This window comes from Neopelma chrysocephalum, unplaced genomic scaffold (genome assembly GCF_003984885.1).
Source record: "Neopelma chrysocephalum unplaced genomic scaffold, ASM398488v2 Primary Assembly neopelma1_147, whole genome shotgun sequence".
NCBI lineage: Eukaryota > Metazoa > Chordata > Aves > Passeriformes > Pipridae > Neopelma > Neopelma chrysocephalum.
Genome location: NW_020897809.1, coordinates 16,251,960 through 16,272,071, shown reverse-complemented (window position 1 = coordinate 16,272,071; position 20,112 = coordinate 16,251,960). Strand labels below are relative to the sequence as shown.

Genomic DNA, 20,112 nt, shown 5'->3' with positions numbered 1-20,112 from the left:
AACCAGCTCTGTGGTGTTTAGATTCAATAAAAAGGTAAAATTCTCTTATAAGATTTTTTTTTTTTTAAATCCTGCTCCCTCTTTTTTTGAAGGCTGGAAGGCACATAAAATGCAATTCTCAGCAGAAGGATGTAATTGGGAGAAAATGTAATAGATGGTCCGTGTTTCTCTTTGAAGTTGCCATTGATCAGTGCTGCTGAGATGGGTTTTCTAATCCATAACTCAGAAACATGAAGGAATTGTCACTTTATTCTTTGGGTGTATGTGATTCACCTCCTACAAAAACAGACTCTGGGCTCCTGAGTGGTTTTTATCCAGGTTTTTCTTGCGAGATGGTGTAAAATGGGAAAGAATCAGGCTCCCAGTTGGAGTGTTTTCCCTAATACAGATTTTCCTCACATTAAGGAAAACAGCAGGAGTTTTGGGACTTCTTTTTTATGTCTGAATTTGGTGTAAGAAAACTGCATCTAATACCTTCTGCTCAAAGGATGTGCTCTCAGCCAGCTGAGCAGTAATTAGGAGATGATTCCCCCTCCTCTCGAGGCAGCTTGTGTTGAAAAACCAAACCTTTCACAAAGAGGGGAGAACCATCTGTGTGATCTCTTCGGGAAGGGATGAGTTTTGAGCAGCACCTCCGTGTAATAACTTGTTTCCATGATGAAGGCAGTTAGTGGGATGAATTCCCGTGGCCCTAATTGGCACAAACCTGCCAAGGGAGCTCTGGCCACAGCTGTTGGGAAGATCAGGGAGTCACAGACACTCCACCAGCTCCAGGACACGGAGGCAGAAATCTCTCTGGAATTGGGGATGCGCAGGAGAAATGTCCTGGTGCTTACAGTGCCACTTGTACTGACAAAACACCTTCTCTGCACCAGCAGGTCTTGATCTCTTTGCATTTCATTATCTCAGCAGAAAACCCACCGTTCCTGGCAGGAGTTTCCAAAGGGAAAACATTGAGGACCTGGAGGATCTCACATAAATCCCTGCTGGGCCCAGGTAAGTACCTGATATGGTCACAGCCCTGGTCACAGGGAGGGCTCCTGGCTTGGAGGAAACTTCTGGTGGTCAGAAATAAAACTGGAACTATGACAGGGATGTTTTCTTATTCTCCTGCCCTTTCTTTGTCTCAAACATGGAGCAGAAGGGGCTCCCCATGCCTGCTGCCCAAAGGGGGAACACTCAAACCCTGGGGGAAGGCACTTGGCTTCCTGACTCTGTTTTGATAAGAGGGAGAGGGAAAAATTATAGTCCTGAGTGAGGAAATGATGGTGATCCAGAATTCAGAATAACAGTAATTAATAAATAATGAGGAGAGCTGTGAAGAAAATGAATTTTTCAAGGACTCTGAAGAACACGTTTAGAGCTGAGGTCTGGAACCTGCAGGCAGAGAACTACAACCTTCATCTGACTGCTCACACACAGCAGGTTGATCAGAAGTTTGGTAATTAGCTGCTTCTAAATTACCTTTTGCAGCTGGTCTGGTGTTGGTGAAGTGGTTTGGAGTGATGCTTTCCACTGGTTTGTGCTGGTTTGAAGAAAAAGAAGGAAAACAGTGATTTGTTCTACCAAACTGTCTTCAAGTAGCAGGTTTTTTTTAAGGCCAATGTATTTGTGATGTGTTGTCCTGCTACTTACCCCTGCTTTTCCATCTCTTTGTGCCAAGCACGCTGGTTCCCACTCAGGGGCTGACTAATAATTCCTCATTAACAACCTTTTGGGTGCTTTTGGCATCTGCTTTTGCCCAGAATCCTCCTCACCTTCTTCCTTTAGGAATCCTGTCCAGTCCTTCCCCGTGGCCAGAACCTGAGGCAAACAATTAAACATACATGACAGGCAGGTATTTAGATGGATTTATTAAGGGTTCACTTCCACCTTGGAACTAAACTAAATGTTGCTTTCATCTATTTTTAAAGAAATGCCTGGTTTTGGTTGGGAGCTGCCCTGCTCCAGCTGTTCCTTGGATGGATTTAAACACAGCCCCAGTGGTTGTGTCTGTAGGAAGCACATGTGGGTTTTATGCCACCAGAATGAGGATTCACACAAACCAGGTCTCTCTTACCTCCAGGATTCTTTGGAATGTCAACTTTCAAAATCAAATTTAATGATGATTTCTGTTAATTACTTGGTGCTGGACCTGCTTCTTCCAGTGCCCCTCTGCAGCTTAGGGAGGTGTGGAGGCTGTGAGTGCTGCTTGTTCCAAACCTGTTCCTAGAATCCAAGGACTCAGCCTGTGCCATGCTGAAATTCCCATATATATGGCTGAAATTCCACCTCCATCCCCATATATATGGGTGAAATTCCATTCCTATTCCAGTGTATGGGATGATGGGAGCTGGTCATGGGGCTCTTGGCAGTCTCTCCTCTCCCATCTTGGGGGTCTCATTCTCATTGTCTGAAAATCAGGGAGTGGGAAAACCGCAACAGGCAAAATGAGAAGGATAGTGAGAGGAAAAAAATGCCTGTAAAATGCAGCATGTGAAGGAGAGATTTGCATATTCATCCCTCTTTAGGGCAACCCCAGTCATGGTTTAGTTTCCATTGATATAACAGGTATTAGCATTGGAATTCTGAGGAAGATTTCCTGCTTTCTGAGGAAGATTTCCCGGTTTCAGGCCCTTACAGGTGGTGCAGTGGGGGAGGCAGGGGGGTGCCCAGCTGCCCCTGGGCATTCCTGACTCCAAAGCCTCTCCAGAGGCAAAGCCTCCTGCTGTAAGTCCAGGCTGGGAGCTGGATGTCCACGGGCAGTTTCCCACCAGCCCGTATGGATCAGGACAGAGAACAGTTTTGTTCTGTGCTCAACAGCCCAGCATTGGGAATTGGGAGCTGTGGGGAGCCCAGTGACTTGTGGAGCAGGTTGGAAAGAGCAGGGCTGGAAATTGCCTGGGAATTCCCCGTGTGGTTAACAGGGAACATCAGGAGGAACTGGCTGCTCACAAAGTGCCCTGCCAGGCAAAGCCCGATCGATGTGCTGACAGACATCCTGCTGAATCCCAGGGTCTCAATAGTTCTTAGAATGGGTGAAATTTAGGAGGCAGGGAAGGCATTACTTTGCATCTGAAGTGATTCAGGGATGGGAGTGTTGTTGAACTAATCAGGAGTAGATGGATGAGCTTTGGAGGGTTTGTTTTGTGTATATGTTGCTAAACTGTGTTTAAATGGTTGTGACTGAAAAGGGACCTACTTGACATAGAAAACCCCATTTCCCTCCTCCAGAGTGTGTTCTGAGAAGGCAGTACAATATTTTTTCCCAAGTATAAATCCAGGAATTGCCTGGAAAGTAGGTTAATATATTCATGCAGGAAAGTAGTAACACCCCTCCAGCAATTTTCCCCTCAAACCCCACGACTCCCCCAGGCCTTGCACAGCATCTCCACCCTTCCACAGCCTCACAGGGCTTTTCTGGAGCACTCACTCTTTGTGCCCTTCAGTGCCAACCACCAAACTCTGCCTGAAGGTCTCCCTCAGCTCCTCAGGCATCTCCAGCTCTGTGTCCTCTGCAGTCGTCACCCAGCTCAGCCCCATCCACCACCTGCTCTGTGCTTAAGCAGAAGATGGTGTTTGCAGGGGTGCAAAGGTTCCAAAAGGTAATGGCCAAAGTGTTTTAAAGTCTTATATCTTTGGTGGTTAGTGTTGATCAATTAGAAAAATCAGGAAAAAGGAGTGAACATTCACAGGTTTGCAAAAGGAACCTATAAAGGAGGCTGCCCAGAGAAGCTGTGGCTGCCCCTGGATCCCTGGAAGTGTCCAAGGCCAGGTTGGACAGGGCTTGGAGCAACCTGGGCTAGTGGAAGGTGTCCCTGCCCATGGCAGGGGTGGCACTGGACGGGCTTTAAGGTCCCTTCCAACCCAAACCATTCCATGATTCCGTGATTCTCAATATTTGGATGGTACCAGTGGTTGTTGGGCTGATGGTTGTTAGAAACAGTTCTGAGCAAGGAGGAGGGGACGTGGCAAAGGAAGAGCAAGGTGGCCCTGGACACTGTGTGTCATTCAGCCATTCAACCACTGTTCCAGCTTTTCCAGAAGTGCTGCCTGACAGGAAGCCAAGCACTGGAGCAGCAGCACCACTAAATTCACAATCCCAATGGGAGAGGGAGCCAAGGGGCTGACACAGTTTGATGGAGGAGACTTTGCAATGCAGGAGATATGATTTCAGGAATTATTTAGATCCCTGTAAAACCTTGTTATCCCAGATTATGCTTCCTGAAATTACAGATCCTCTCTCAAACCAGTGTGGCCATGCCCCATTTCAGTCCAAGGGCACTTTGTCCTTTAGGTGGAGGGGACCAGTGAGGGCTCTGAAGCCACAGTTCCCTCTTTTGGTCACTCCAGGAGGGAGCTGGAGGGGGATTCATGCTCACTGTGCTCCCACAGCCACGTGAACTGGGAATTTGGGGGGAGGTTTGAAAGGGAGGGTGAAAAACACGAACTGTAAGGAAAAATTTGGACTGACACTTGACAACTTCTCTGCTTTGTAAATTCTAAAGGAATTTGAATTGCATGATGTGTTTTCACTTGCAAATGTTTCAGACTTGTTATTTTTCCCTTTTTTACATATTTTAAGCTCATAGTGTTGCAAAGTATTTTTTTTAACTCTGTCCTTGTGGAGGAACAAGCAGAGAGCAATAGCTCGGGAATAACTCCCTTGCAACAGCAGCCTGCTTTTGCCTGAGGGCAAAATAATCCAAAAAGATGTTAATGGTTTTAATTTCCAGTGGTGTAAGAGCTGGTGCTTCTGGAAAGGTGTGATCTTTAAACCTGTAGTAAACTCAGATGCCTCAAGCAGAGCTCGGTGAGCTCTGGGTTCATTAGAGGAGCAAAATATTGGATTGTTTGGAAATACTTTGTGAAAGAGCAACTGGAGTAAAGCAAGCAGATGTTAAACTGAAAGGACTGCAATGGGATTTGGTCCTGGGCTGGTTTATGCTAAAGCAGGGCAGGAGAAGCCAAATGTTTGGAAGGGAATATTAGACAATGGCAGGAGATCTTTAGATAAACAAAGAACAACCTGCTGAGGGCAAGGATTAAGGGATCAGTGGGAGAGAGATGTAAAAAGAAATGAAGGGAGGGGAAAAAAAAGGTTGTAATAAAATTCTGAGAGGATCTGATCAGTTTTTGCCAACTGGATTAACCTCTGTGCCCAGAGATCAGCAGCTCCTGGGACTGTCCCCAGCTCCCAGGGCAGGGGATGTGCCCGTGGCCAGCAAGAGGCTCCTCCAAACTAGGGGTGGAAAACACAAGGAAAACTGGAGCTTGTAAATGTTATGATGGGGAGGAGGGGAGAAAGAAATGGGCTTTTTTTGCTTAATGCCAGCTGGTGCCTTGTCTTTCATGGAAGAGGAGAAAGAGGAGGGAGGAGGAGGAGGTTGGCTCTTCCAAGGGAGAGGAGGAGGATGGGAAGTTGCTGAGGAAACGATTGTATTTCCTGGCGTGATGGGATGTGGGAATTTGACCATCTCTTGAGAGCAACAAAAATGTCTTTGCAAAAATTCTGTGCTTTCCTGGTGAAAAAAAAGCCAGGAGAGCTGAGTTCTGTGCCCTTGGAAAGGAACTGGGATAAAACAAGTGTGGCCTTTGAAGGTCCTTTGAGGCAAGACCTGGTGAGTGGAGCATCCCAGCTTTGCATCCTCTCTGTACAGGGACAACTTTCTGTTGTTCTCTTTTTTCATTACCCTCCACTGCAGGAAATACTCCTCAGATACTGAAAATAACCAGCAGCTCTTTTCCTACCATTTCCCAACAATGCTTCCAATTTATGGAAGCCTCTGCCCGTCTCAGGAGTGTGAAGCCCAAGTGATGCCCCCCACACCATCTGCTGCCTGCCTGGCTTTGGCACTTCAGGCTCTTGGCAACCCCCTCAAAAAGCATTTCAGTGGGAAAAGCACCATTTTCCCCTCCTTTCCCCGTTGGAGCTTTCCTGTTAATGGCCCACATTTCCATTTCCACGTGCAGTATAAATCCTGCTCGAGCTTTGTGAGACGTTCATTGGGCTCCGTGGGCTATTGTGGAGTTATTCCACTGCTGCTGAGAGCATTTGGAGCCCTTCCTGTTATTTGTCTTCATTCTAGGGAATGAACACATGGCATTTTCTGCAGATGTGCCTCTTGTACCAAAAAAAATCCCCCCCAGCACCAGCAATTAGTGCAGGCACAACGGGCAGAGGTGGAAACACCCTCTGAAAATGCCACCCTGGCTTTTCTGAAACAACAGGGTTGACATTTTGGGTTTGCACGATCCAAACCCTCGTGTGAGTCCTCCGGGGAGCAGAGGAAGGGATGGGGGAGTGCTGGGGGAGCTCCTCAGCTTCCCAGCACTGGCTGTTCTGGGTGTTCATTGTCCAGGAGATTCCCCCCAGTTGCCACACTCTCCTCCCTGGTGCCTTATTTAGGACAGGAAGTTGCTGATGAATGTGATCTGGTCACTGTATTTAACGTACCCTTGGATAACATTTAAATATGTGATGGCAAAGCAAGCTGTGCTAAACCTCTCACAGCGAGGCAGAGCAAACTCATTTACCAAAGTACTTCAGCAGGAATTAAAATAAAATTTCCATTTTCCGCAGTCCCATTCTGATCCTGGTTGCCATTAACTTACTCCCAACCCCATTTGGTATTTCAAACTTGAGTAAATCATCGTGTCTTCCAATTAACTCCCATATTCCAGACAGCATAATGTGACTGGTTTCATTCAACCCCGTTGTTTAATAAACAGCTAAACAATTCTTTCTATCTGAGCCACAAAAGAAATGTGCAGTTATGGTGCATTGTGCAGGCAATAATGGGCAAAAGGAAAATTACTGGAAGGAAATTCATCTTGGTTTTGGTTTCTGAGCTCCCCCTGTGAGGGATGGGCATGGCCAGGGAATGAGCTGCTCTCCTGTCGCACACACAGCAATATTTGCAAGGAGAAAGTATTGCACTCCTGTTCCAAATCCCTGGGATTTTTGGCTGCCTAAGCAAAGGCACTGCAGGGGTCAGTCGGATGCTCAGCAGCCCAGAGGGGGCAGAGGAGGTAGCAGTGACTATGAAATATGATTATTTCCATCAAAGAGACAAGTTTGGGAGCTGGGATGCTGGAACAGTGGTGGGAGACGGGCTGGAGGACTCCCTGTTCTGGAATCAGCCAGCAGGCCCAGCTGAATTTAAGGAATGAGACCTATCAGAGTGATGTGAGCTAAACAATCCTGTTGCAGGAACAGAACTAGGATGTTAAATTATTCAGTGGTTAAAAACAGAGAGAACATGGCTGTAGGGGCCCAGCTCTGCTCTGGGGGTCCCAGCAGAGGCTGAGCACAGCCCTGGGCAGGCACAGGAAGGGCAGTGCACCCCCACAGAGGGTTCTCACTGATGCTTTCTCACTAAAACTGGCAGGTTTGTTGTTACAAGGTGCTCAGAACCCGTGTGAATGATTCTGGTGCCATTGCAGAGGGCTCTGTGTGGGAACACGGACCCCCATGGCCACTGTGCCTCTGCAGCAGAGGGCTGAGTGCTGGGAAAGAGAATATCAGCATTGGAGAAATGCCCTTCTTCCTGATTGTTCATTTGGAATATTCTCACCAGGAGAGTTTGAGCAGATGTGTAATCAGGGAGGAGAAAGACTGTGGGGTCACTTATCACAGAATGGTTTGGTTTGGAAGGGACTGTAAAGAACATCTTGTTTCACCCCCTGCCATGGGCAGGGACACCTTCCACTATCCCAGGTTGCTCCAAGCCCCGTCCAACCTGGCTTTGGACACTTCCAGGGATGGGGCACCTTCTCTGGGCAACCTCTTCCAAGCCTTTTATCAAATGGATCACACTTGAGTCTGGAATTTTAGCATCTGTGGCCTTTCTCAAGAAGAGCCCTTGAGATGAACTGAGCTAAATCCATTCCAATAATGAGCGTGTTTGAGGGACACAGTCTCCTCAAAGGATTCCTGGAGCAAGGAAGAGAGACTCGATGCCTTGACTTCTTTGCTGATCACAGACCTGCAGCCAGGCTGTGGCACGTGGGCTCCCATCTTTGAGGTGGAGGGTTCTGGTTGGCATCACCCACAGTCAGGAGCATCAGTCTGAGCACCGTGAAAATCCTTCTGCTCCATTTTATACCTGACAGCAAAAATGGGCATCTCTTCCTGAAGTAAGGAGCTCCAGCACTGAGGGAAGGCATCTGCAGAGTCAGGGCTGTGGCAGAATGCAAGCAGGGCCATATTGGCAAAAAATGAGGAGTTAATTTAGTGGTGAACGCGCGGATGTTTTTCCCAGATGTGTTTGCAGAGCCATTAAAAGCTGTGTTTAATCTCAGCTCCCTTTGCAATCTGATCCACATTATGCTGCTTCCACATGGAAAAGAGCAGTTAATGGCACTGGATGGCTCTGCCCTGCTCTTGGAGAGGCTGGATGAGGTCCCCTTGTCCAGGGCACTGGAGGCAGCTCTGGACCCCAAGCACAGGGCTGAGGGCTGTTAATGTCTGTGTGTGCCACACTTGCATGCCAGCACTTGTGACTGAATGAAAACATCCCTGAATTAGTAATGACGTTTTTATTTTTAAGGGACTCGAGCTCAGGCAGCATTTTAAAAAATGAATCATGATTTTAGGTGATTTCTTTCTGCATGGATGGTCAGAGCTGCCTGAAAATCGTCTGTTAAAGCTGCTGCAACTTCTGTCTCTAATGGAGGTGCTCAGGCTCACTAAACTGTTTGGCAAACACTGGCTGTCGTGTCTCATCCTGCTGATTAAATTCCATATTTGCATTTCCTTGGATATACAAAGAAAAAGCAAATCAGCAATGAACGGTGCAGTTAGAGCAGGAATAACCAAACAGGGAGAGAGGAATAATTGCTGGGCTGGAGATGACAAAGTGCAGAGCCAGACACACACCCGGGCCCTGTGCAGCAGAGCATCCTGCATCCCACAGAGCATCCTGTATCCCACAGTCCCACATCCCACAGAGCTGCCTGGGCATCCCAAGGCCACCTGGGTGCTGCAGGAAGAGCAGGGTAGCCCTGGACTCATTCCCTTCCAGGTCTCCTTGGGGATGCATTGATGGACACAAACTCTCCAGCTCAGCACAGCTCAGATGTTGTGAGTTTTTTTTCTTTTTTTTTTTTTTTATCCTTTTCCTTTATTACATCTAAAGGGTTGATATTTTAACACTTGGTCTAATATTAACTAGGGAAATCCAGCAGATGTACTTTGTCTTATTAAAGATATGAGCAATCTCCAGTGCTCTGGTATTAATGGGGGGAGGTTGACTGAAAATGTTTTGCTTCAATGGCTCTTCAGGAATTCACAGTTCATTTCCAGTCATTAAAATAATTAGTGCTGTGCTCTGACTCCTCTAAGGGCAGAGCTCTAGGGCCAGCTGCCCTCGGTGTGAGGGAGGGTGTGAGCTCCCAGCACGTCCCCTCCTCCCTGGGATGCTCCCAGCCTGTGATGGAGGTGATTCCAAACCCTTCCAGAGGGCTGGTAAGACCCAGGGGAAAGCAGGGCTTAAATAGGACTTGGGGGCTTAAATGGCTTTGAGGAGCCCTTCAAAGAAAACATGAATAACCAACCCATTTGTTTTAATGAGGCTGCTCCTGTAATAAAGATAGTCCCATAAATAAGTGATTATAGGATTGAGCCCAAACCAATCGCTGAGGATTAGATGTAACTCACGGGATCAAGCAAAGTCCTTATTTTACTGGAGGCAAGGGAAAAACAGTCTGTTCTTTGCTGGGTCACATTATGTGTCACCTTCCCTCCATGAAGAGATCTTGGAAACTGTGAGTTTAGGTGATACGAGGATGTCAGGCAGAATGAGCTCTATAACATCACCTCTCTTTCTACACTATTTCTGCTACTAATGCTTAATCTAAAAGTCTGTAATCTTTTTGGAAAAAGCAAAGAGATGCTCTTGTAATTCTGGTAACAATCTTGAAGGTATTTCTGTAAATATGCTTGGAATGGATAAAATTTGGCTCAGGGGAATTGCTGAGGGTGAGCAAAGCTTTTCTCTGCATCAGCAGTTTGGACTGAGGTGAGGTTTATAGGGGTGGAAGGGCTGGATAGATTTGAAAGGGTTAGGAATGGGATATTAGAGACACATCAGGAGAACCGCAGTGCAAAGGGGCCTCAGGAGCATCCAAGGGGGCTGGAAACCTCTTGGCTGCTTGGTTTGAACCCAAACCAAACATGACTCGAGGTGAGAAGCTCTCCAGTTGCTCCATGACAATGCAGGATCTCGGGGGCCAGGATCTGGAGAGGATGAGGGGGAATGGCTTTAAGCTGAAAGAGGGTAGATTTAGACTGGGTATTAGGAAGAAATTCCTTCCCTGTGAGGGTGGGCAGGCCCTGGCACAGGTTGCCCAGAAAAGCTGTGGCTGCCCCATCCCTGGAAGTGTCCAAGGCCAGGTTGGACAGGGCTTGGAGCAACCTGGGCTAGTGGAAGGTGTCCCTACCTTGGGTGGATTTTCTTTCACTATTCCCTTATTTAAGTTTGATCAGTACCACTCATTGGAGTTTTAGAAAACCAGACAATGAGTGTGTTAGTGATGGGAAAATAGGCAGCAATAAAAAAGGCTGTTGAGACACTCATACAACGATGAGGGAATTTTCAGAACAGCTGTACTTGAGTAATTATGAACAGAACCCTTGTTTCCACTGAATAAATTTCTATTAAATTATTCCCTAATTATAAAGATTATTTAAAAGACAAAAGCTATGGAATAATATACAGTGGAAGATATATCTATTTCCAGAGTCCCTGAAACCATCCTTAAATCTTGGGAGTTATAACTCACCTTTTCCAGAGCTCTCATCAGCTGCAGTGTAAGCCCCAGAGCTGACACTTCAGATAAGTACATGATATAGTTCAGCCCTAAAACTCTTTAACAGAAAATACATCAGGACTTACTGTAAAATTTCATGGAGGATTAGAGAAAAATATTAAGTCAATAGTTCTTTAGTTATTAGGGGCTTTTAAGGTAATCAATACTTTGCAGCCATGTTAGTGCCTGCGATGATAAAAGATGACATTAATATCCAACCCTTCTCTTTTTGGTATATTTATGTATATCCTTTCTTTAGTCACTCCTGCTGAAATCAATAGTGATACAAAGAATATGGTTATTTTTAAAATGTCATCAATATTGATTTGCCTTTAACTGCCAGTTTCAAGTGGAACTTGATTCCATGGAAAAAACCCTTGCTTTTTCATACAAAAGCATTACCAGCCACCCTAAATCTTTGGAGTACCCCTGCCTTTTCTTATGGTGATTTTCACATCAGCAATGTGCTAAGGCAGCAAAAACTGTTTTAGGATTAATAAATCCTAAAAATAGGATTACTAAGATTAATTCTAAGAATTCTTTAGAGTTACATGACGTTTTATGTCCTCAAAGCATTGCACAGATGTTAATTGAATTTAATTGATATCATTCAGTCCCAAATTTATATGCATGCAGTTATTAATGATTTAATTATTTTGTCAATGGAATAGATTCTCTGCCTTTGATTCAGTTTCAGAAGATAGAGTTGTCTTATGTAGAGTCCTTTGGCTGAATCTTTTTTTATTCAGGTAATTTGGGAACAGAGTTGGTTCAACAACAGCATTTCCCATCCTTTGGAGCAGCACTGCTCTGGAATGTGCTTCCTTTTGTCTCTCACTAGTAATCCCCTGGGTTTCTTCTGTATGTCTCAGGTAGGGATTTGCTTTAAAAATCTGGTGCTATCTCAGTGTTCTTGTGCAGTTTCCTTGTTGGAATGTCACTTTTCCCAGCTCTGAGGAAAGGGCAGGTTTGTTTGCACGTGGTGTTTGCTCCAGGTGCCAGTGGATGAAGAGAGGATACATTTAAATGATCATGGAATGCAGAACTGCATTATTTTGGCTAAATTTAAATAACACTGGACTACCATTTTCATCTCGTTTCCAATCCACTTGTACATTCTGATGGAGCTTGGAACTCAGACTCTTACAGCAGTTGCCAGCTGGAATTTCCCTTGGAAAGCAGCTCCCAGATGCCTTAAGATCAGCAAAGCTGCTTCACGTACAGTTTGTCCCTTTCTGACCCGTTCTAAGAAGATGGAAGGAGGTCTCTCAGGTTTGGAAATGAAAGGAGCTTGTCCTTAAAAACACCCCTGAATCCACTGCTTTTAGAAGCTTTATTGAGGCATGTTGCAAAACTACTCCCAAAAACAAAACAGTTGGAAAGAGCAAGAGGGTGGATGCACTGGGAAACCACTGATGTTTGTGCTAAAACCAGTTACCCCAGTGGGTCTTAGGGCGCGAAGCACTTGAGACAGAGCAAATCAACAGCAGAGCACTCCGAGTGTTTCTGACATGGAAACCTGGGAATTATCAGCAACTTCCTGGACCTGTGTTCCTGGATGCCAGGGTTAAAGTCCCACTGTGTCACCAGAATACTCCTGCACAAAGTGCCTTTTCCTTCTGAACTGCAAACATCTGAAGCAAAGCAGGGAAGGCGTCTCCGGCGCAATATTGATTCTCGTTCCTCTCGCTGCCGGGGCTGAACACAATTAGATGCTCTCAGGGGACACAAGGCTCCTTTTCTCTAACCCAGCCTTCTTCAGATCCCAATAAATAAGGCATTAAAAGGGAATTATTCCGTTTTGCCTTTGATGGCTGGTCTTCTTCCAGTTGAGTGTCAGACCCTAATGATCGAGGCAGTGAAAACACGTCTAGTCAGGCCTCTTTTTATTTCAATCCCTACTTATCTGAGGGAGGAACAAAACATAAAAAAACCACAGAAAACACAGCATTTAGCTGCCCTCCCTCAATACATCATTTGTAAAGCTTTTGCTCCAGCTTTCCAAAAGGCCATTTAGCTTAATAGCCTCTCCCATTTTTCATTTCCTCGTGTTACAGGTGCTAGGGGGATGATTTTTAAAAGAACAATGGAATGACATTTTACCTGACTTTGGAAATTAATTCCCAGCAGTCTCACGCCTTTTGTGCCTTAGATTTGCCTTCCATAACATGGAATGGGTGGGAAGATTCTTTAACAAAACAATAGGAAATTTAAAATGAGAGAAGACATCCAATTTTCCATCCAAAAGCCATTAGTAAATTGTTTGTATGTCCACATTAGTAATATAAGATTAATGGACTAATTGAATTTTCAGAAATTTAGGCAAAGGCAAAATGAATTGGCCTCCATTGTAGTGTAACTAAATGCCAGAAAAATTACATGTACAAAATACATTATTTAAAAAACACTCTGAAGGGAATATGCTGAGCTGTATGTATTATATTTAAACTCTACAATATTTGACTTACATGAAATAGAATGACTAAAAAAGGGGAGAAAATGATTATTTACCTGGCAATTTGAGTTTATAAATCTGTATCTCAATTTGGTCGTTCCTGTTCTTATTTGCCATTGACTACGACAGGTCATTAAATGAAGGTCAGTCCCTTGTGGAACAGTTTGTTGGCTCCTTTAGACTCTTAAAACTTGTGAAGCGTGAAATCAGTGACAAATTTGGAGTCGGTGTTAGTGTTGTAAAATGTGGAGGTTCCAGTGATTGGGAACATTGGAGGAAATCAACTGTTTGGTGAATGGCCCACAAAATATGATCTATTGCTGAAAATCTCCTTAAACACTCAGCCACTGGAGGAAATTAATCCTAGGTGGGACTCCTGTGCTAGAACTTCTACTTTGATGAATTTGTCGTGCTTGGAAGACAGTGATATTCAACTAATAGCATTAATAACCTCACTATTTACAGGTAATTACCCCTAGGAAGGAGCTCTGATGGTTTGAAAACATCTGTTTCTTTTTGGAATCCGTGCACATCTGCCCTTAAACAAGGTGAAAACTTGGTGTGATAACTCTGAGGACTGAATTTCTGCACTGCCATGTTCTCTGCAATTAGATAACAGCTTAAAATGTGATTAGTGCGTTATTTTTACCTCTCAGAAAACACAGACACAACAAAACTCTCCGTTGAGAGCTGATTTGATGCCAGCTTAATATCCAGGTGGTACTCTGAAGGCACTGGTAATGAAATTCCTGAAACATCTTGTGCAGAGTGAGAATTTCCATGTTTCTGAACTTATATTTCCCTCCCATTCCCAGTGGGGCTCTTCACCGTTGCTTTATCTGAAGTCCTTTAAGCTGTTGCTCAGTTCAGTGTTTCCCTGGGAGGTTCTCTCAGGTAGAGGAGTCCCCTCAATGTGCTGGTTATGCTGGTAAAGAGAAAATTCTACCCTGTGAGTCATTTTGTACGTGAGAGAGGTTATCTGACAGAGCTTTCCACACAGCTGGCAGCAAGATCCCTTTTCTCCTTCCAGCAGAGACAAAACTGGCAGCTGGATGGATTTTAAACGTGGGGCAGTTGGGGAATCTGAACACCTCCAAGGGTAACGACCCTTGTGAAAGGACTTGGCTGTCCCAAGGGGATGTAGGCTCTGGGAAGTGCCTCCAGAACAGGACTGGGATGGTCAGTGATCTGCTTGGCTGAAATGTGTGACATCAAGGCCGGGTTGGACGGGGTCTGGAGCAACCTGGGCTAGTGGAAGGTGTCCCTGCCCATGGTAGGGGGTGGAACTGGATGATTATGAAGGTTCCTTCCAACCCAAAGCATTCTATGATTCAGTGAAAACAAGAACTCCAAAAGCATAAGAGCATTGCCTGTTCCTCTGCTCTCCCAGGCAGAAACCCAGCAGTTTGGCATTTATGTCCATTGTAAGCAGTTTATATCCATTACATTGTAGCACATATTTTTTTCACCATCTTTGCAGCGATGCAACACTCAGTGCCACTGCTGAAAAAGTTGGGGAATGATCTTTCAGCCCAAGAAATGGAGAAAACCTAAGTAAGCAGCCTGTAAAGACAGTGTGCTCAGTCTCTACTAAGGTGTGATAAAAAGACAAAACCAAAAAGGTCTTGATTTCCAAGCCTTTGCTGTGCCTCTTTCCCTCTTTCTCAGTGTTTAACCCTGGCTCAGTGATACATTTTCGCTGCCATCATCTGCTGAGGTTACTGGCCTTCTTCCCCAAGACAAGCTGCAGACAAACTTCCAAGATAAATTCCCCAGGATTAAGGACAATATTGTTGTAAATGTTGCCATATTAACTTCCTTGAAGCTCCCTGAGCGCCGAGTGATTTTCCTGCATGGATAATGGAGGCAGCACGCTCTAAATACACACAGGAAGAAAAACAGGACTTTTAACTCACACTAAGTACTCTGTATTTTTAACTGAAGTGAGATTTATGAACAAACTACCTCCATCTAAATGTATATAAACCCATTTACATTATTTTACATAATATATGGGAACAGTTTGTCTCTGCTGGTTAATATATACATGTATAAAAGTGACAGTGCTCCCACTGTGAGTAGGGATTGCTGAAGTGAGCTCTACATAAACTCCTGTTCAGACAGGACTAATTGGATCTTCTTGGGCAATAATGTCCAGAAGTATATAGACAATGAACTATATATACCTTGTTCTTGCTGACAGGTCCAGCAGGAACAATGGAGAAAGGAAAAGAAATGTTATATGTGGTAAGACTCCGTGCAGTCTTAGATCACTGCCATGGTCCAGGTGACAAGGTGGTGTCAAAGGTTGGACTCAATGATCTCAGAGGTCTTTTCCAACCCCAGTGATTCTGTGACTCTGAGTCACTCTTGTTTACACTGGTTAAAGATCTTGGAACTTCATTAATGCAATGACAACCAAAAATTTTGTGATGGAAAACAATTAAAGGAAATATCAAACCCTTAGCTCTGATAAATCTTCTTTACAGGTTAAACCAGTGGTCTGTGCTGAGCTCCACCTGAAAGCTACAGACACATCCCCGTGTCTGGGAACTCTGGGAACTCTGGGAGTGTGTCTGGGAACTCTGGATTTACATAGAGCCGATATTCCTAAAGGTTCCAAGGACGTGGGGTCTCTTTGACTTGCTGTACCCTTCCAGCCAGTGTTTGGAGTTTTCCCTCACTCTCTATCCCCTTTAACTGAACCAAATTTGTGTTTACAGCCCCATTTGCTTTCCCTGCCACGCTGCCCATCACTTGTGCTGAATATGGGCTTGGCACACATGCCAAACAGTTTGTTACTTGGCCAGGATTCCCTGGCAAGACAATTTGCTTCCCTGCATAGTAACGGGCATGTCTGGCTGACGGGCTCTTTGTCTGGGGCCTTCTGCAGATTCAGAGCTGCTCCTTTGTCACCAGCAGATAGCAAAGAGTCATAAATATGCCCTGTTCTTAACACAACACCAACTGAGGCAAGAACGAGCTGGTTTGGGATAAACTGCTCCTCTGCTGCTCTTTAACTCCCCAGCTGTTGCCCAACCACACTTATTCTACAATAGTTCTGTCCATCACTGATTTTTATGCTTTTGGAATCACCTCACGTGGTTTGTGTTCTCTGAGAGTACATTTAATATTGAAATGGACAACTCTGATGGTTTAGTAGCTTTGGGATGGCAAATCTGGTGTAAGCAGAGCTGACAGCTCAGGATCTGGGCTGGTTTTACAGCCAGAAAAAGGAATTTTCCCCTGTTTGCTGGGTGCCTAAACTGACAGGTAACACCTGCATTACCCTAATTTGTGCAACAAAGTGGTTACAAAGGGAGTAATAAGTTCCACTGATAACTTGAAAATCCAGGAATTTCCTTGGCCATGTGGACATGACATGTGGAGTACCTTTAGTGTTGAGCTGCCTGGTTGTTGATACAAAAATGGTGTCACATATTTTTTGTAATTGGCTTTTTTCATGTCCAAAGTACAGATTTTCTTTTTGTCCTGTGACTGCTTTCTTCCTGTCAGTGTTGAATAGACCCTGTAAAGGTTGGGAGTCACTTTTTATTTTGGAATACTTGGACAAATTGCTTTGTTCTGCCTACAGCAGCGGGTTTGGGTGGATAACAAGCCAATTTATTGGCAGGGGAGAAATCAATGGCACATGTCCACACGACTTTTGCTGGTTTAATTAGACTACACAGACTACTTTTTAAACAGCCCAGTCAAAGCTGTGTGTTGTAGAAACACACAGACCCCTCATTTAAAAGGAGAAGGTCGGAGATCAAACTTTTCCATGGTTTGCTGTGCATCCCCCATAAATAGAACCCCCAAAGCTCCCAGTGCAGCAGAGCTGAGTAATTCTCCCAGAGAAATCCTGCAAAAGTGAATGTTACAGCACCATCTAGTGCCTCTCCCTCCAGCAAAGGAGGGAATTAATTTAGTTTTCCACTGAATTCTGGTATGTAGGTGGGCATGAGGGAGGGCATTGGCTGCTTATACATTCTGACAACTTTTCTCTCAACTAGTGCAGAGAGAGGAGGGAGCTGAGGGATGTAAAGGAGCTTTGGAATTTTACGTGGCAAAGATTTTGTCAGTAGAGCTGCTCTGAGTTCCTCTCTTATCCTTTTACCAGTCACACAGTTTTCCTCCCGAGCATAGTGGATGCAGGAGTGGGAATGTGGGAGGGAAAGTGCTGTGGTTAAATAACAAACTGACCAAATGGTATATTTTGGGGGGGTTGAGCTGTGTTTTTAGCATATATCCTGCTTGGAATGACTGAGAAGGGAGGCTGGGGATTGTTTTCAAACACCTTGTGTTGAGAACTGCACCTGTAATTCATGCACAAGGCCAGGGAACCAGCACTCAAGCCTTTGCTTTCCCCATCCCGAGTATGACCTGGGACGAGAACTAAATTAACACTAAATTAAATTCTCAGTATCTTTTGCACTGCTGTCCTTTTCTTTGTTCCTTTTTCTTCTGGAAAGGTGATTAATGTCCTCTGCCTCCAAACTACTCGGAGTTTAACCAAGAACCACTTTGCAATTAGCCAGTATTCCCAACCAGCCATGGGAGATGACATGAATTTTGAGATGAAACCCCCCAGGACTGGTGGCATGGTATTTGAAGTTCCATTTTATTTTAGGAGTGCTGTTTCCAGAAGCAAAGTTCACCCCAGCTGTCTGTGTGTATCTGTGAGAAGCAGCTGCTCCAAAGCAAAAAGCCCTTCATCACATTGGAGTGCTCTGACTTCATCTAAATTACAGTAATTTGGGGACCCTCAGACATATTGGCACTGACCAGATTAACTGAGGGACTCTGGGATATACATAGCCTTGCCCTCGCCAAATTTACTCAAATAACTTGGGATTGACACATTGCTCTTCAGTCTGCAACCTGCTGCTTTCTGTTTATAACCTGACCTGGAGGAATAGCAAACAACTCCCAGTGATTCCAGTCTCCATTTGGGAGCACACCACATGCTGGGAGGGATTAAAGTCTAACATTAATGACTCTTCAAACTAATGGCAGCTTTTTGTGATAATAAATATAAATGTTGATATGTTAAATGTGTTTCCTAGCAGGTTTAATTTAAAAACCTAAAAATTAATTATACCTTAGTGTATTCAATAAACAACCCGATGGTAACGTGGTACCTAACAGAAGTCACAGATGTCAAGAAAAATCTTCACCAAAACGTCCTCACAGTGTCTTCAGTGTCTTTCCCTGTAGGAAAACCTGGTGAATAGTGATGTCTGTAAATCATAAAGTCTAAATTATAGCTAATGCCCAATTTGGGGGGTGGATTTAGATTTAAGGCAGTAGCTGGAGTTAATGTGCTCACAGATACAGCTCTTAGCAGGGTTAAGGTCATGAAGAGATGCAATAGCATCCAAAATAAGAGAGAGGGAAGTCCTGGGTTTCTGCTACTTATCATTTTATTATGATTTTTATTGAATTTAGTGCTTCCTAAAAGAAATCTCAGTTCTTTCAGTCATTAAATTATTGGAGAATCTCAGGAGCCACGAAAAAATAAGCTCTGTCCCTCAAGAGTTCAGAAACGAGCTTAAAAGTGTGATTTAAATGTACCCCCAGCAATCCAGTAAAAAAACCACAGAAACTAAAATAGATTAGCATATCAAAAGGAGTATATTTAGCCTAACTTTTTTAATGAAACCCCAGGGTGTGGAGAAGTGGCTCATATAATTTTTTAATACTTCAGTTGGCCAGGCTGCAAACCAGCCGGAGAACAAAAACATTTGATTGTTTTTATTATGGTGTATAAACAGATACAATGCCCTGCAATTGTGTATATTACACTGAGATAATGCAGAAAAACTTATGGAATCGTAGCTTAATCATTTCAGTGATTATTGTATTCCTCCAAATGCTTAATGTATTATCATGGGCATGTTTGTGCTACATTCCTCATTTGGCAAATGTGGCACTGATTGTTGCTCTAAAGGCACATTCAGGTCAGTATAGATAGTGATTATTTTGGAATTTCCCACCCATGATGGTAAGGAAATTAGAGTGCTATTTGTCTTTTAAATGTGCTTCTCTAAAACGTTTTAATTCTGATTGAAAAAAATATAAAAATTAGTGTTTTGCTTGCTGGCTAATCATTGGTTTCCTCTGTCACTGGTCCAGGGAGAATAATGTTGCTGAACTGAAATGGGAGATACTCAAGAGAAAAGCAGAAAGTGCAGAATTCTGCCCTGCAAAAAAGGCCTTTTTGGGAGAAAACAATCTCAGGGCTGAGATAAAGCAACTGTGAAATGCTCAGGAGCACTGTATGGAGTTTAGTGATTTGTAACAAAGATTGCCAACAGCAGAAAAAGTAAATGTTGTAATAGAAAGGGAGAAATCCCAGAGTCGTTATATAGCAGGTTTGTTTGGGGTTATTCAAAGGGGAAGGCAATGAAAATACACAAGGACTGAGGTCTGTCCCACAAACCATGCGGGTCATCTCAGCCTCCCCTGGCACCTGTCCAGCTCACACGGGCACACCAGCGAGACCTGGTGTCCCTCGGGAATCTCTGCTGGGATCGCATAAATAACACAGAGTCAGCCACGGGATGGGGCAGGTTGGAAGGAACCACTGGAGGTGATCTGGTCCCACCTCCCTGCTCCAGCAGGGTCATCCCAGAGCACATGGCACAGGGCTGTGCCCAGATGATCCTTGGAATATCTCCACTGAGGGGGCTCCACACCCTCTCTGGAGTGCTCCGTCACTGCACAGAAAACAACTTTTTCCTCAGCTTCAGATGGAACTTCTTGAGCATCAATCTCAGCGTGTTGCCTCTTGTCCTGCTGCTCAGCACCACCGAGGGGAGCCTGGCTCCATCCCCTTGGCACCGGCCCTTAATTAATAATTT

At 44.5% G+C, this 20,112-nt stretch overlaps 1 long non-coding RNA gene across 1 annotated transcript in view; it reads left to right on the top strand.

Annotated features, from left to right (window-relative positions):
* Window positions 1–14,477, top strand: part of LOC113976002 — a 35,707-nt gene extending 21,230 nt beyond the window's left edge. The window contains exons 4-5 of the long non-coding RNA XR_003536979.1: window positions 910–996; window positions 13,712–14,477. This is a non-coding gene — a long non-coding RNA (uncharacterized LOC113976002). The remainder of the gene's footprint in view (window positions 1–909; window positions 997–13,711) is intronic.
* Window positions 14,478–20,112: the final 5,635 nt, after the last annotated feature.